The 13,940-nt window shown below is 39.7% G+C and overlaps 1 protein-coding gene across 2 annotated transcripts in view; it reads left to right on the plus strand.

The window, feature by feature from the left end:
* uzip (unzipped) overlaps positions 1 to 13,940 on the plus strand; it is a 314,941-nt gene that overhangs the window by 181,367 nt on the left and 119,634 nt on the right. The window contains exon 4 of one of the 2 annotated variants that reach the window (XM_065219629.1): positions 7,104 to 7,656. The gene's annotated coding sequence lies outside the window, so the exon portion shown is untranslated. The remainder of the gene's footprint in view (positions 1 to 7,103; positions 7,657 to 13,940) is intronic. The other variant, XM_065219628.1, reaches the window with a different exon arrangement.

Here is a 13,940-nt window from a genome sequence, read left to right on the forward strand (position 1 = left end):
CATTTTGCTTTCCATAGGGTTTGTAAATGCATGTTTTTCCCTTTTGTTATAAAGTCACTTTAACACTGTTGGGTCATTCGTGACTTGTCCGGTAATGAGATTTGCGTGTCGGTGGCTTTTGGAATGATGTGACACACTTAACGTGGATTGCACACAGGTTCGTATTCTGCTGGTAGCGACGGATTTGGTGCACGGTACCGGGTTGTTCTTTGTCGTGATTGGGGAAGTTTGAGATCTGTAAAATAATTTGGCCACCAGGGGTTTTTTTGTTTTAAATCGTAGATCTTCAGTAACTAGCCATAAATTAAATTAATGAATTAAAAATTCTGCCTTTTAATTTTAAAATTTTATGTAATATCTACTACAGGAACTCTGGTTAGACTTCACCAGATTTCCAACTTTCTCCGATTTCTGATAACTTCCCTCAGGAGATGCTTCTTACTACCTCTGGAAGTTTCTTCCGATCAACTTCTAAACATTCTTTATAAATACCCCCGGAAGTCTCTTCCGACTTCTTCTGGAAGTTTTTATGACTTAACCTGAATTTTTTTCGGGATTTTGTTAAATCTTTGCAGGTAAGCTATCTCCAATTTAACCATGACTTCGAGGTTCTCCTGTCTGCCAACAAAAAATTCCTGAAGTTGCATCCTGCATTCCATATTCCGACTTTCTCCTGAAGTTTCTTCCAACATCATTTGACAATTGGGTCATTCACCTGTGGTCGACGTCACCGATTTGAGCCAAACTTGGCCAAAACGCTTATTTTGGCATTCTGAACAAACGCCTTTTTTGATTTTGCTCTAAAGTGCCTAGATCCTTCTGGGCTACAACCCTGTATTGTCGAGATTTTTAAAAATTCCAAATTTGAGAAGAGAATAGTCCACAACAAAATAAGCTATTCGTGATTTTAGAACGTCCATTTGAAGGTTTTTTAATGTTAATTCTTATAGGTGTACCCACATTTTGTGTTTGTTTTAGTAACTTCAGTAAACATACTGATTACCGGCAGGTATCCAAATTGTCAATAAATGGCCTATTTTCACCATGGGCGGGTTTTATATTTCTTAATATTTTGGGCTCAAATCTTCTCCACACTTTAAAAAACTCTTCTACTAGATGTGTTTCCAAGGGCAAATGATTTGGACAAATACTTTTTTGTGATATGACCAGGATACCTGTCGATAATCAGTCTGTTTACTGAAATTACTATAAAAAAACCAAATATGGGTACACCTACAAGAATAAACATTAAAAAACCTTTAAATTGACGTTCTAAAATCACGAATCGAGCCGTCGATCTTGTTTACCAATGCTACCGACAGCTCCCACACCTGGATCCTACATATCGACCCAACAACTCATGTACCGGGGACCAACGGCAACGACTACTTCCTTTCCGAAGGAAATCGTAGTCATGCCTCTGAAAATCCCGGTGCCGCTGACTGGGATTAAACCCAGGCCCTTTGGAGTGAGAAGCAATCACGCTGAATTTATTGATTGCTCTTAGTTCAGAGTAATTTTCTCGGGAATGGTTTCCTGGTCGATTTGGTATATTTTTTGTGAATATCTATATTTAGCATGCCCAGGCCCCATCGAAATAGTTTCAATTGAATTGGGAGACGTGATTTTTGCAAATTGTTTCCCAGGATGTTACTGGTATTTCTATAAACATTATTTTATTTATCAAATAATTTTCTCAAACACGTGTAAATAAGCATACTTGGAAATGATTTCTGAACCGTTGCCCTTTCGTAAATTGATGTGTGTGTGCCAAGTGATTTACAGATATAGATTCTAAATAGCACCTGTGCCAAGGGGTACTCAACTCTGCACATCTGAATCTGTGCCGAGTATTTTATCTGTGCCAAAAGCTGTGCCCAGCGTTGTTCATAATCTGCCGAAGTGTGGCAATCAAGCTGACGGCAACCCTGCAGTTATGTTGAGATTATTTCCCAAGTAACAATTTGGGTTTTATGAGGGTTCTGTAGATCAAGATTTAGACTTGTAGTATGCTTTAAAACCTCAATAAAGCTTTCAATGTTACTTGGGTTGTTTACCTTGTCAAGTTCTCATGGATGATTTAAGGAGCTATTTGTGTGCGTATTGCATAATATATACGAGGTAATCACTGTGCCTGTCCTTTTTATAAGTAAAACGAGCATCAAATAACACGCTTGTGAGTCTTTTTTTTTTGTAGAACATTCATTCCTCTTGGTTCAACGATGCCAAACGAATGAGAAGATTGACAAGCGCTAGATTGTCGGCCACTGCTGGAACTGTTAGCCAGTATACGCTGACCGTTATCAACCTCAAAGTTCTGCCCCTCCACGAAGCAGGAGAAGGGTAACTCATAGCAGAAGTTGTCCACCCATGAGAAGAAAGTTCTGTACCGGGTGCCATTCTGGTATACGTTTACCGAATCCTGTATATAAGTACGCAGTCGGCAAGTGGAAGAAGTTCCTCTACATCAGTGCTTCTCAACTTTTTCAGCTTTGTGAACAATTGGGTGTTCCGTGGCCCGTACGCTGATATCAATAAAACCCATTCATTTGATCTGTTAGTTGTTAGTTAAAAATACTATGTTAACAACAGCCAACTCGTGTTCCAAGCGATTGTTGTAGATCTCAAATCTTCGTCAATGTTCAATCTGTTTCTTGTCATGGTTTTAATGTGGAGAATAGTTGAAAATCCGCTCTCGTACGTCCGTACGAAGATGCAAATGGGACAAGGATCTTCAATGTCTGCTAGGAGACTTTGGGATACGACATGGTACGCCAGAACAACTGGTTCAAATCTTTTTCACGGAACAAATCACGAGATGAAGAATCATTTCTCAGGTCCAAATATTCATCCTGTGTTTCATCAAGACTTCCACATCCATTGAGGAAGAAAACGGATTGCGGACTACATCAGCATCTTCTTGTATCAGCTCAGGAAAACACAGCTCACATTTATAATCCAGTGAGTGAATCTAATTAAAGATTCGATTCTAGCTTGTTCGCTCTTTTGTCAGTCATACTTCAGAGTCCATGGAACATCGCAACATTTCCAATACTAACCTATCGGGGCCAGTTTTGCTTGAATGCTTGAAGATCGTCTTGGAAGTGAATTAGATGGGTTTGCTGGCCCTCTGAGATGAACTAGCGATCGGCTCAAAAATTCATCAATAAAGTATTGAAAAAAAAAAGTTTACTGGCACCGTATTTTTAAGTCCAACGATTTTGATGGACAAAAATTTATTGAACAAGCTAGACGCTTATGACAACCTTCCACACTAAAATTAGCAATGAACTCATTTTTCCCTTGAACTTTCAAGAACATTTTGATTTCGTTCTTCAATTCAAAAGCCTGGTTGAGAACATTACCTTTGGACAACCAGCGCAAAACAGTGTAGAAAAGAAGATCAACGTGATCTAAATTAATTTGCTTGTAGAGTTCTTTGAATAAACGAGTTTACAGAGCTCCATAATTGACATAGTTAACAATTGTGATGACAGAATCAAGTACTTCTAACATTAGTTTCGGCAGAGTCTTGCTCTTAATGGGCATATCAAAAACCTGTGGCGTGTGGAGCAAGTTCTATAATTTCTTAAATCTTGATTTGTTACCAAGCATTGCTAGAGCGCCATCGGTATTAACTCTACTTACTTTTTCCCACTGTAAGTAACCTGATTCAATTTTTTTTTTTTTTTTAGCCATGTCATTGTCACTTTTGGCATATATTTTGACGTAGGACTACGTCTGTGATTTCTATATGGGGGTACACTTTGTGAAAACTGAAAATGGAACATGTAATAAATTATGAAAGATTTGGAACGGTAATTACTCAGCTGCCCCTGGGCCAATTTCAATAATTATACCACCAATGTATCAGAAATATTTATACGCATCTGTTAAACTCAAGACTTTACCATTTTTAGAATTGTCACTATTGAAAATGGCACGAATGTGCAACTGTTGCTATGATAGTTAAAATTATCACCGATTGCCTGCGAAAAGCGATTTCCCTAACACAGATTTCAAAGTTGAATTCCATCCGGTCTCCCCAAATGATGTTTATTCAATCACCGCGTGGTGAGTGGTGCTGTTCTCCAGTACACAACGAAAGGCTCCCCGCAAGCAGCTAGCTATCAAGGCTGGCCTCAACCGCTGATCGGATCCATTTCCAATCACCGTGTGTGGTAGTGTCCGGTCGCCGGCATCATCATCAGCAGCAGCAGTGCTTTTGACACGTAGCGTTGAAGTAGTAGTTTTTTAGACCAAACAAACCAAGACCCTCGTGGCCCCCCTGAAAAGACTTCGCGGCTCCCTGTCGGCCGCGGACCACCGGTTGGGAAACCCTACTCTACATTATCATCATGCAACTCGGACAATGCTACAACGTAGAAATCAGGAAGGATTCGACCTAAAATTCCCACAGGCGATAGTAGAAGCAGCAATAGACGATTTTCCATGGCTTTGAACTTTTGAACACCCTAATAAATAAACAGGAGACCGCTGAGATTGTTCATTAACGAATTTAAAATTGACTAGTTTTGCTCTTCTTTGTCTTTCTCATGGCTCTCAACTTCTTACTTTTAATCCGTTGATCCATCGACTAACATCCAACAGCATCCAAATACTGGCTCAGGAGCATGACACCGGTTTCCAACATTTGATCCGCTTTGTCTCTGCTTCATATTTTTCATCCTTGCTTGGTCTTGTTTATTTATATCCCTGGAACTGCTGGCGGTTCCAATTGCGTTCATTAATACCGCGGTCCAGATTGGCTTCGTTACCTCCGGTGTTATTACTTTTACAATTCTGCAAGCAGAATCCTTCGTAATGTTGCTAATACGGGATCCATTAACTCCACCAGCCTCGACAGTCAATCGAAACTCCGAGGTCGTTCAGTCAGTCCATAGAATGACTTGTACGGCTGACTGATTGGTGGACCATCAATCGTACCGAGTGGTTCTGCGGGAAAAACTGATGCGGTTGCAGACGCATGAACAGAATGGCAGGACCGTTCTGCACCGGGTTCTTGTTGACACCATACATCAACACTGCAATTTGAACTGGATTCTGCAATTCTCCTTACCTATACAATTTGCATTCGGTCCGGATCGTAAGCAGGGGTAAGCAGGCCTGCGCGACATGGGGATTCTGACTAATTTGTTTGGGTTTCCCCCAAAACATAAATCATTTCGAAACTATTGGCATCCATTATGATTTGGGAGAATCTCGCTGTAAAATCGACAAAAAAGATTTAACTGAAAAAGAAACCTTCCCCCTTATTTTTGAAGTAAACAAAGAAGTAAACCTTAGCAACGCTTGGCAAAATGTCAACACAAAGCAGTGCTGCTGTTTTATATTATACTAGCTGAGTGTGCCCAATCTTGCTCGGGATTCAATATTCGCTTGAGTTTATGCGCCAATTAAAAAAAGCATAATATGTTGTACGTAGCCCCCCCCCCCTCCTCTTATCTACGGGGCTACACCCTATGATCTCTACATGCCAAATTTGGTTCCATTTGCTTGATTAGTTCTCGAGTTATGCAGAAATTTCTGTTTCATTGGTATGGGAGCCCCCCCCCCCTTAAGAGGGGGAGGGGTCTCGAACCATCATAAGAACCTTTCCCTGCCCCAAAAACCCCTGCAGACAGAAATTCATTTATATATATATAGATAGATTCTGTGTCATACTGGTCATCGTGTGCCCTAACGTGCCGATCACTGTGCTACGGTGTGCTTCGGCACAGTGTGCAGACAATTTTAACTTTTTTACGTACTGGGAAAATCATCTCGTGTATGCCGGGAAAAACTTGGGAATATGAAAAAGTCTAACGGGACCTGCTAAAAATTACATAGAATCGCAAAAATAGCTTCGAAACGTCAAAAAATGGCCCCAAAGCACAAAAATAACCTATAATCATCTAAACACAGTGAATTTTCTACAACTCGATATTCCATATTCCGGACTGATTCGTGATTCGTGACCACAGTAGCCATGAAAACCATTTTTACTATGGTTCTATAACTCGATATTTTATGAAACAATTGATTGATCCGATCGATCTGAAATTGATTCTAGCTTTCTATTATATAACAGTTGAGCATAATTTTTGATCAACTTTATAATGTTATGCTTTCTCAGTCTGGCGGAAACTGGTATTTTCGCATTGCCCGACGTTTCGGCCCGTATTTATTTGATCTTTTCCCAAAAAAAAATACAGTAATTTCCTGTAATTTCCCTTAAAAAAGGCCAAATAAATTCGGGCCGATACGTCGAACAGAATGCGAAAATAACCGTTTCGATAACCACCTGACTCAAAAGATATATGCAATTTCGAGAACATATCCATCCAGAAAATCTCCTGATCCTAGACCGGATCGGGAATGGAATCTGTCGCCTCCTACCCCATACAGCCGCATACAGCAATACTCTGAAAGCAATTAGAGGTCATTAAGGTTGACCAAGTTGTGCAGTAATGACAGTTCAGCCCTATCGAGCTTGATTCGCTTGCTACATTGAGTGGTATCCCAATATCAAACACATCATACATGCCACAGCAAGGAATGCAAATTAGCTAATAGTCACTCGGGAACTTTGCGCTATTACTCAGTGAATAATTGTAGCTTCTACTCCCGACCAAGCAGTAGCAATAGGTAAACGATCAAGTGACATTCAGATCCATTTCAGAACGCAATACCACTCACCGAGTGACAATGATCGATGATCATTGACTAATACAAATCGCTAGAACACTTGAAAGATCTCATCTGAACTCATCTGCCTCCCTCAAACCATCATCACCCCCCTGTTCCGTTGATTGCGGCACCACATCAATCACCCCTCCAGTCGCTAACCACAGACACATTTCAATTTGCACCAGATCACACCGCACCATCCAATTTTCCGTGCCGACCGACATCACAAATTATCGACCAGCTAGAATGCATCAACCGAGGAGAGGCCGCTACAAACCTTCGGATTCAAACTAACCATTTAATACTGCATGTTAGCAACAACTTGATTGCATTCTCCCCCCGGTTAATTATTACCCCTCGCACGTAATACGATTCATGACTAATCATAAATTATATATTTCCTCTGGTTGCAGAACTTGATCGCCTGTGCTACGAGCTGCAACGAGCTGACCTACACCTGCAGCTTTTGGATCTTGAAGTGTGGAACTCTCCGTTGTAATTGCCGAGATCTCGATCTCGACTAAATTCGTCGAAACAAGTGCCGCGTGTCGTGTGATCGCAGAGTAAAAAGTGTATAAGTTTGATTAGTTCGAATCAATCAATCGTTGCCCGCCGACGTCGAGTGCGTCATCCAGGTGCGTGAAGATTTCAGGAAGAGAGAAGAGAGATCAAGTGTTGATTTTTTTGTGAAGGAAAAAGTGCTTGGTGAAAAGATTTCAAAGGGTAACGGAGGCGAAGGAGTCTTTCAAGTGGTGTCCCATCGAGATAAAATTAATAGAAGCGAAGGTCTAAATGTGATTAGGCGTCGCAGTCAAGTGTGTAGATTACCCAGCTGCGATAGAGTATAGAGAAGAGGGTCCAGCACAATCGGATTCGTTGTTGTTGTTGCTGCTGCTGCTCGCGACCACCATCGACAGTAGTGGTAGCGGGGAACGCGACTTTGCTGCGACTGGAAATCTCAAGTAGGTAATAAAAATTGTAATTTATTCATCACCCCTCTTATTCATGAACCGTCAAATTTCGAACGTAAGCCAAGCGTGGCGGCAATTATGACGCCCTTTGCGCGATGATGACTCCGCGCAATGATGAGGCGTCGCTTGCTTGATTTTTTTTTATGATTTGACAGATTGGATCGCATTGCGGTGACACTGACGCGGCTTCATTTTTGGGTTACAAGTCAAAGCAGAGTAAAAACTACGCAAGTCTCAATTATTGTGTACAGCAAAACCGTTAAATTTCAATCCGTTACATGCAACAGTTCTCGGAACTCATCACTTGTGACCCGATGGTGGTAGCGTGACCAAACGTAATCAAAATTATGATTCTTTCCGGCTGGCCCATAACTTAATGTGGTGTGACCCTGGGAGGAGAGGAGCTCCAGCACTGTGCATCTCTTTTTTTTTGTGACTGGCTGCAATTAATCCTGCCGTCCGTCGTCGGCGATGAGCGGAAGAGGAAAGCGACCCGCAATCTCCAAAATGGCACCACCAAATTTTACGACTTGTTTGCCTGCCTTCATCCGTCACATTTCATTTTGTGGCTTAATTTTATTGGCCTTTTTCCCACTGTCTTCTTTCGTTCGATGGAGATAGTAGCCGAATGGGTTCATAAGGGATTTTAAGTGTAAATGCCAATTTGCAAGCCAATTTGTTTGGATCGCAGGATTAGCTGAGTTTTATGACGATTGAGCTGTAGTTTGTTGGTCCAATATGTGGAAATTATGAAAGTTAGCGACTCCTAATTGGTGATGAGATAAAAACCAGTTTGAGGGCTTTCGTAAGCTGCTTGATTATGTTTAGAGGTCTGCCGGGGTTTGACGACCTTATACGAGCTTATGCCTGCTCTTTTTGAAGCACTTCCACAGTTAATTGAGAGCTTCCTACGCCAACCAATGCAAAAAAATATGTGTGGCAATGCACAATGATACTCTTTGCTCAGGGAAGTTGAGAAAATTTCCAACCCGAATGATTTCCTAGACCGGACCAGTAATCGAACCCGCCGCCTTCGGCTTGTTAATACCGTGCCTTTACTGATTAGGCCATCTGTGGTTCTGTTGAGAGGTCTTGCGCCCTATTATCTATTTAGTACGAAAAGACAAATGTATGGGAAATCCATTTCGAATGGAATAGATAATAGGGGTGCTTACCAGTGCTGTAAATTATCAAAATCAATTGAACACTTTTGATGAAAATGAGAAAGCAGCTATCCGCTATTAACGGAACCTCCTTTGAATGGGTGATTTCAGTTTGCTTGTCATTTGAAAAACGCTTGATATCATTCAATTGACTGTAATCTACACACAAACCGTGACACAAACGGAGCTCTGATCGACATTTCGGCGAAAAAGTTAAACCAAACCGACACCATCCTGAATTATACTAAACCCAAACCACATGTTGACCCGACATTGGGTCGACATCGACGTTAAATTTGTCTTACATTGATCCGAAATTGGTTCGACATGTCTGTTTGGGACCATTTTGCCTGGTTTCTTCTATATTTAACTGGCGTATATCAAATGATAGTGAGTGACTCAATTGACAGCGACGATGAGGTTCGATTGAGAAAGGGGCTCTTCAAACGATGGGCATGAGAGAGTTGATTTAATGGTTGCATTGGTTCATCTTCAACCGCATGATATGAAAATTAACAGCAGTGGTGCTTACACACTTAGAAATGATTACGACCGATTTCCAAGCAAGAAAAACTTCACCACAATGGCAAGACTCGATTATTTAAACAAGTCTGACAGTGTTTTAAAATTAAAATTTAGAGAAACAGCTTTTGAAATGATGGTCAAAGTTTTACCGGACGTCCAGCTGTTCAAAGTTTGGTAAAAAATACCGAAGTCGGTAAAAATTTTCAAGTGTGTATCGAATCTAGAAAGGAGACCCAGGGAATCAAAGTTGTATAGCAAACAATACAGAATCTAGGCATAGTTTGCATGGTAAATAAATAATATTCAACAAGGTAAGGTGTCTACTATCTGAAAAAAAAACCTGGAATCTTCAGGGAATTTTATTTTACCTGGAAAAAATTTGCGAATTCATTTGCCAAGCAAATTTTTAGCCATAGAATATAGTGAAGTACGCCTCTTAGGAATTTTGAAATATTGTATAATACAACCAACTTTATCTTCCTCGTTAATTTCTTTTTCTAGAGTTGGTTGGAAATGCTAACATGAAGCTTTAGTGTGATAATTTATTAGCAAGAGAATGATCTTTAGAAGAGGGTAGGTGGATAGTTCCGTTAGAGTACAGCAGTATGAAAATTGAATAGAAGTTGAAATTCAAGTCAGACATACTTCAAGTCTCTGCATACATCGTACGGGTTAGGCAAAAGATGTGCGTTTGACTTTATACTGTCGCATTAATAATGGCCCTTCGCTCATTTCCAACTTCTATTCAATTTTCATACTGCCGTACTTTAACGGAACTATCCACCTACCATCTTCTAAAGATCATTCTCTAGCTAATAAATTATCACACTAAAGCTTCATGTTAGCATTTCCAACCAACTCTGAAAATCGCTAACTTCGCGTATGAAGTAACATAAAAACACTTTGAATACTTTTTCTATTTAATTTAACATAATTGTGTTTTTAATGGTACTGGACCTAATGAAAATAATCTTGGAGAAGTTTTCAATAATCTGGCACGAAAATAAATATTCAAGACTACGGACATAGAACCCAGATTTTAAATAAATTATGGGTATTCTGAATTGAAATAGGCTAAAATTGAATTTACCTTTTAAACCCTCATGCACTCTTAAACCGTGCAGTACTAGAGTAGGTACATACCTTTCGATCAATCTCTGTTATCTCTTCTTATCATCGTTCCGAATGATCGTGCGAACGAACGTTAGAAAGTTTGTAGAGTTTTACTCATAGCTATTCTCTGTACACCTCATATAACCAGTATTCAAGAGTCAGGTCAGTTAGTTGCAAATAAACAAGCAAATCGTACGCATCCACTCCTATATCTCTGTCGGATATTCAAGCGAGCAATAAAACAAACTCATTCTCTTACACTAAGACTAGATCAAATTAGTTTCTTTTTCGTACAATGGGTCTTGCAAAACTTTCAAAGCTTATGAATTTTAATCAATAAATTGAATGAGAATTTCCAATGATCTCTGCACAATTAGATTTTTTTTTGCCAAGATTGACACCGCCAAGCCAGCTTTGCTAGCTGACATCTCAGCAATATTCTCGTTTGTTAACTGAATCTCGCATTTTCACTGAGATCCAGCAAAACAAATTGCCGAGCTAGTTGGCGGTGCCAACTTGGCAAAAAAAATGTGTAGGAATGATTTCAAGGGAATTCAGGGGGAAATATCAAAGAATGAATTTTTAGGAAATTGAAATCTGAGGATTCATTTCAAATTAGTTCTGACGAACTCCAGACTTCAGGTTAGATGTAAAAGTAATTCCGAGGTAGTTCTGAGTAGAATTCCAAAGAAGTACCAAGAAGGATTTAATGTAAATTTACAAGAGAATTCTTTGGAGCATTTCAAGGCAATTCGAAGAAAATTCAAAATGAGTTCTGACTAAAACTGCAAAGTGAGTGTTCACTCGGCTGTCGACAGAAACAGACCACTCTCAATGTGTGTCACGCGATCTTCTGTTTACTCAGCAGCAACGATTGGGTGGTCCTCCTCATTGTTCTTCATCAGCAGTTTTTTTCAGTCGATGCGTCGTCGACTTTGGAAAGCAACTATTTCGTGATGAATGTATGAGTGCTGACCACGTTTTGCGTCAATTGCTGCAATGGAAGTGCTCTGACCCCCGTTGGCGAATCTTCCATACAATGAAACCACTGCAAGAGGCTAACGTTCTAGTGAAGGAGGTCTATTGGATAGCGGAAGATAAAATGTTCATTGTGTTGTACCTTTTGACTATACTTTTAAGATGTATTGTATAGTGAACACGAGTCCTCGGCTCTGTAAAGTTAATTCGATGGAGCCTTATCAAATAAGTTTAAAAAAAATAAAAATAACACTGCAAAGTACTTTTGAAGCATGATGATACCACCCATTGTAGCACGGAAACTAAGTCCGATAGCAGTGGGCTCTCTGTTCTGTTTGTCTGATAGTCCTGAACATGTCGCTGTATGAAGGGCCAAAAACGGATTGGGTGGATCGATACACAAAGTCGCCTATACGCATCTACGGGACAGTAAAGATTCTCCTTCCAGCAAAATGATCGCCCAATTGGTCAAAAAGATGAGCTCCCAAACAGGAAGATGCCCCCAATGAGTGGGGAGAAGAGCCCGCCCTTTATCCACGAAATGTTCTCAACAGGGAGTTGGCATTCCCACTCTCCCCGTCCAAATCACTTCAATCGGGTGCCCTGATATTCCCTCCCAATCCCAGCATTGTTTTGTGTTTTGATATGAGCAATAATAAAAATTAAATATCTAAAACGATCTCACCAACTTTCGCTGTTTCTTCACCTTTCTGTCCAATTTTCGTAGTGAACTCGTTGTCCTTTTCTGCATTACTGCTAGTCGCTACTAGTCTCCCGAAAGCCTCCTATGTTATTTCTGATGTGTTCTACGACATTGCAATGTCCATTGTCTTTGTATGCTGATCTTGAGTTCCTAGTTGCGACTTATAAAATCGTCACACCAGTGTAGAAAAATAGGCATTGTCTCCGGGTATTTTCTTAACGAGCATCACTCCATTATCGTATCGCATGTGCTTCATTTTGCTGCTGTTCTTTCACTTTTACTTTGTTGAGTCCATAGTACCGGAAAAGATATAGATATACACATTATTAGCAATGCTGTGATATAGCCACAACGGAAAGGCCGTTCAGAACGGTTCAACGGATGTGAAATTAAGGAACATTGAAATTTAACACGATTTAAAGTTTTTCAATGCAAAATTAAATTTGTTGATCAACAATTAACACATTTTTCAATATGTTAAAGTCTGTTCCGTTTAGTATTTGGCCGCTTCTTTTTAATTACTGTTGCGCCTCTAGTTGTCGTATTGACAGCGTTTTGATCCGGAAGGATTGTTTATTTAGTAGTGAAAATTTCATCAGGATTCATAAACTTGTTTAAAAGTTATCGAAGATGAAACGTGACAGACGTGAAAAAAAATCTGCACACTCACATTTTGATGGACGATGAAACTTACGTAAAAATGGACTTTGGACAAATCCCGGGCCAAAATTTTTACTTTGCTAAACGTAAAGGGGAGGCTTCGGATAAATTCAAATGTGTCTTTGCAGATAAATTCGCTCGCAAGTTGATGATTTGGCAAGGCATCTACAGTTGCAGAAAGAATACAAAGGTTTTCATCACTGGAGCGACTATGAATGGACAACTTTACAAGGAGGAGTGTCTCCAGAACATAATTTTGCCGTTCATTCAATCACACGAAGGTTCCGTAAAGTTCTGGTCTGACTGGCCATCTCACCATTCGAAGACACCATCTCGATCAAACAAATCGTTCGCGAGATATGTGTTTTTCTATTGATGTGTATCATTTTTGCATAATCCCTTTTCAAGTGTTAGTCGTGTACAAAACTAGGGAACCAAATATGTAAAATGCCATGTTGGACAATAAAAACAACTATGTAAAATAAAAAGTAATTCTAAAAACATCGATCCTGAACGATTTGCGAATCTGTGTGGAACTACTCTTAAGCAAATTTGCAGCGACTTACAAGGAATTCCGTGGAATTATGGGGTCTTCGAAGAATTCTATGATTGATCCGAAAACGTTAGGGAATTTTGAATATCTATCAGAAAATTTGCCGGATTATTAAACAAATTTAGAGAACTTCAGGTAAGCATAGATAGGTTCAGGGAAAATAAGAGAGCGTTTATAATGGTTGGGATACTTCAGGAAAATTGTCGAAACTTCAAGGCAAATCAATTAATTTCAGTAAAGTTGCGGGTTCTTAACATATACTGATAAATTCAGGGCAGTCAAAAGAACTTTAAAGAAATTCAGTAATCGTTTAGGCAGTTTTGATAACACCAAGAAAGTCTAGACTTTTGAAGTAGTCTTGAATTTAATAATTTAATTGAAGTTTCATGAACTTCCGAAAAATCTTGAAAACTCCAATGAAAATCATAGAACTAGGTATATTAATTTTAATTTCGTTCGAATTCCATAAACATTGTGGAATCACAAACGTTCCAGAAATTTAGAAAAACGTCGAAAACTTCACAGTGGTCTTCAGAAAAATTTCGAGAGCTTCATAGAAATCTATGGAGTTTAAGGGGAGATCC

The sequence above is a fragment of the Ochlerotatus camptorhynchus genome, unplaced genomic scaffold, assembly GCF_037179485.1.
Source record: "Ochlerotatus camptorhynchus isolate MF236.1 unplaced genomic scaffold, CSIRO-AGI_Acam_v1.1 ptg000107l, whole genome shotgun sequence".
Taxonomy (NCBI): Eukaryota; Metazoa; Arthropoda; class Insecta; order Diptera; family Culicidae; genus Ochlerotatus; species Ochlerotatus camptorhynchus.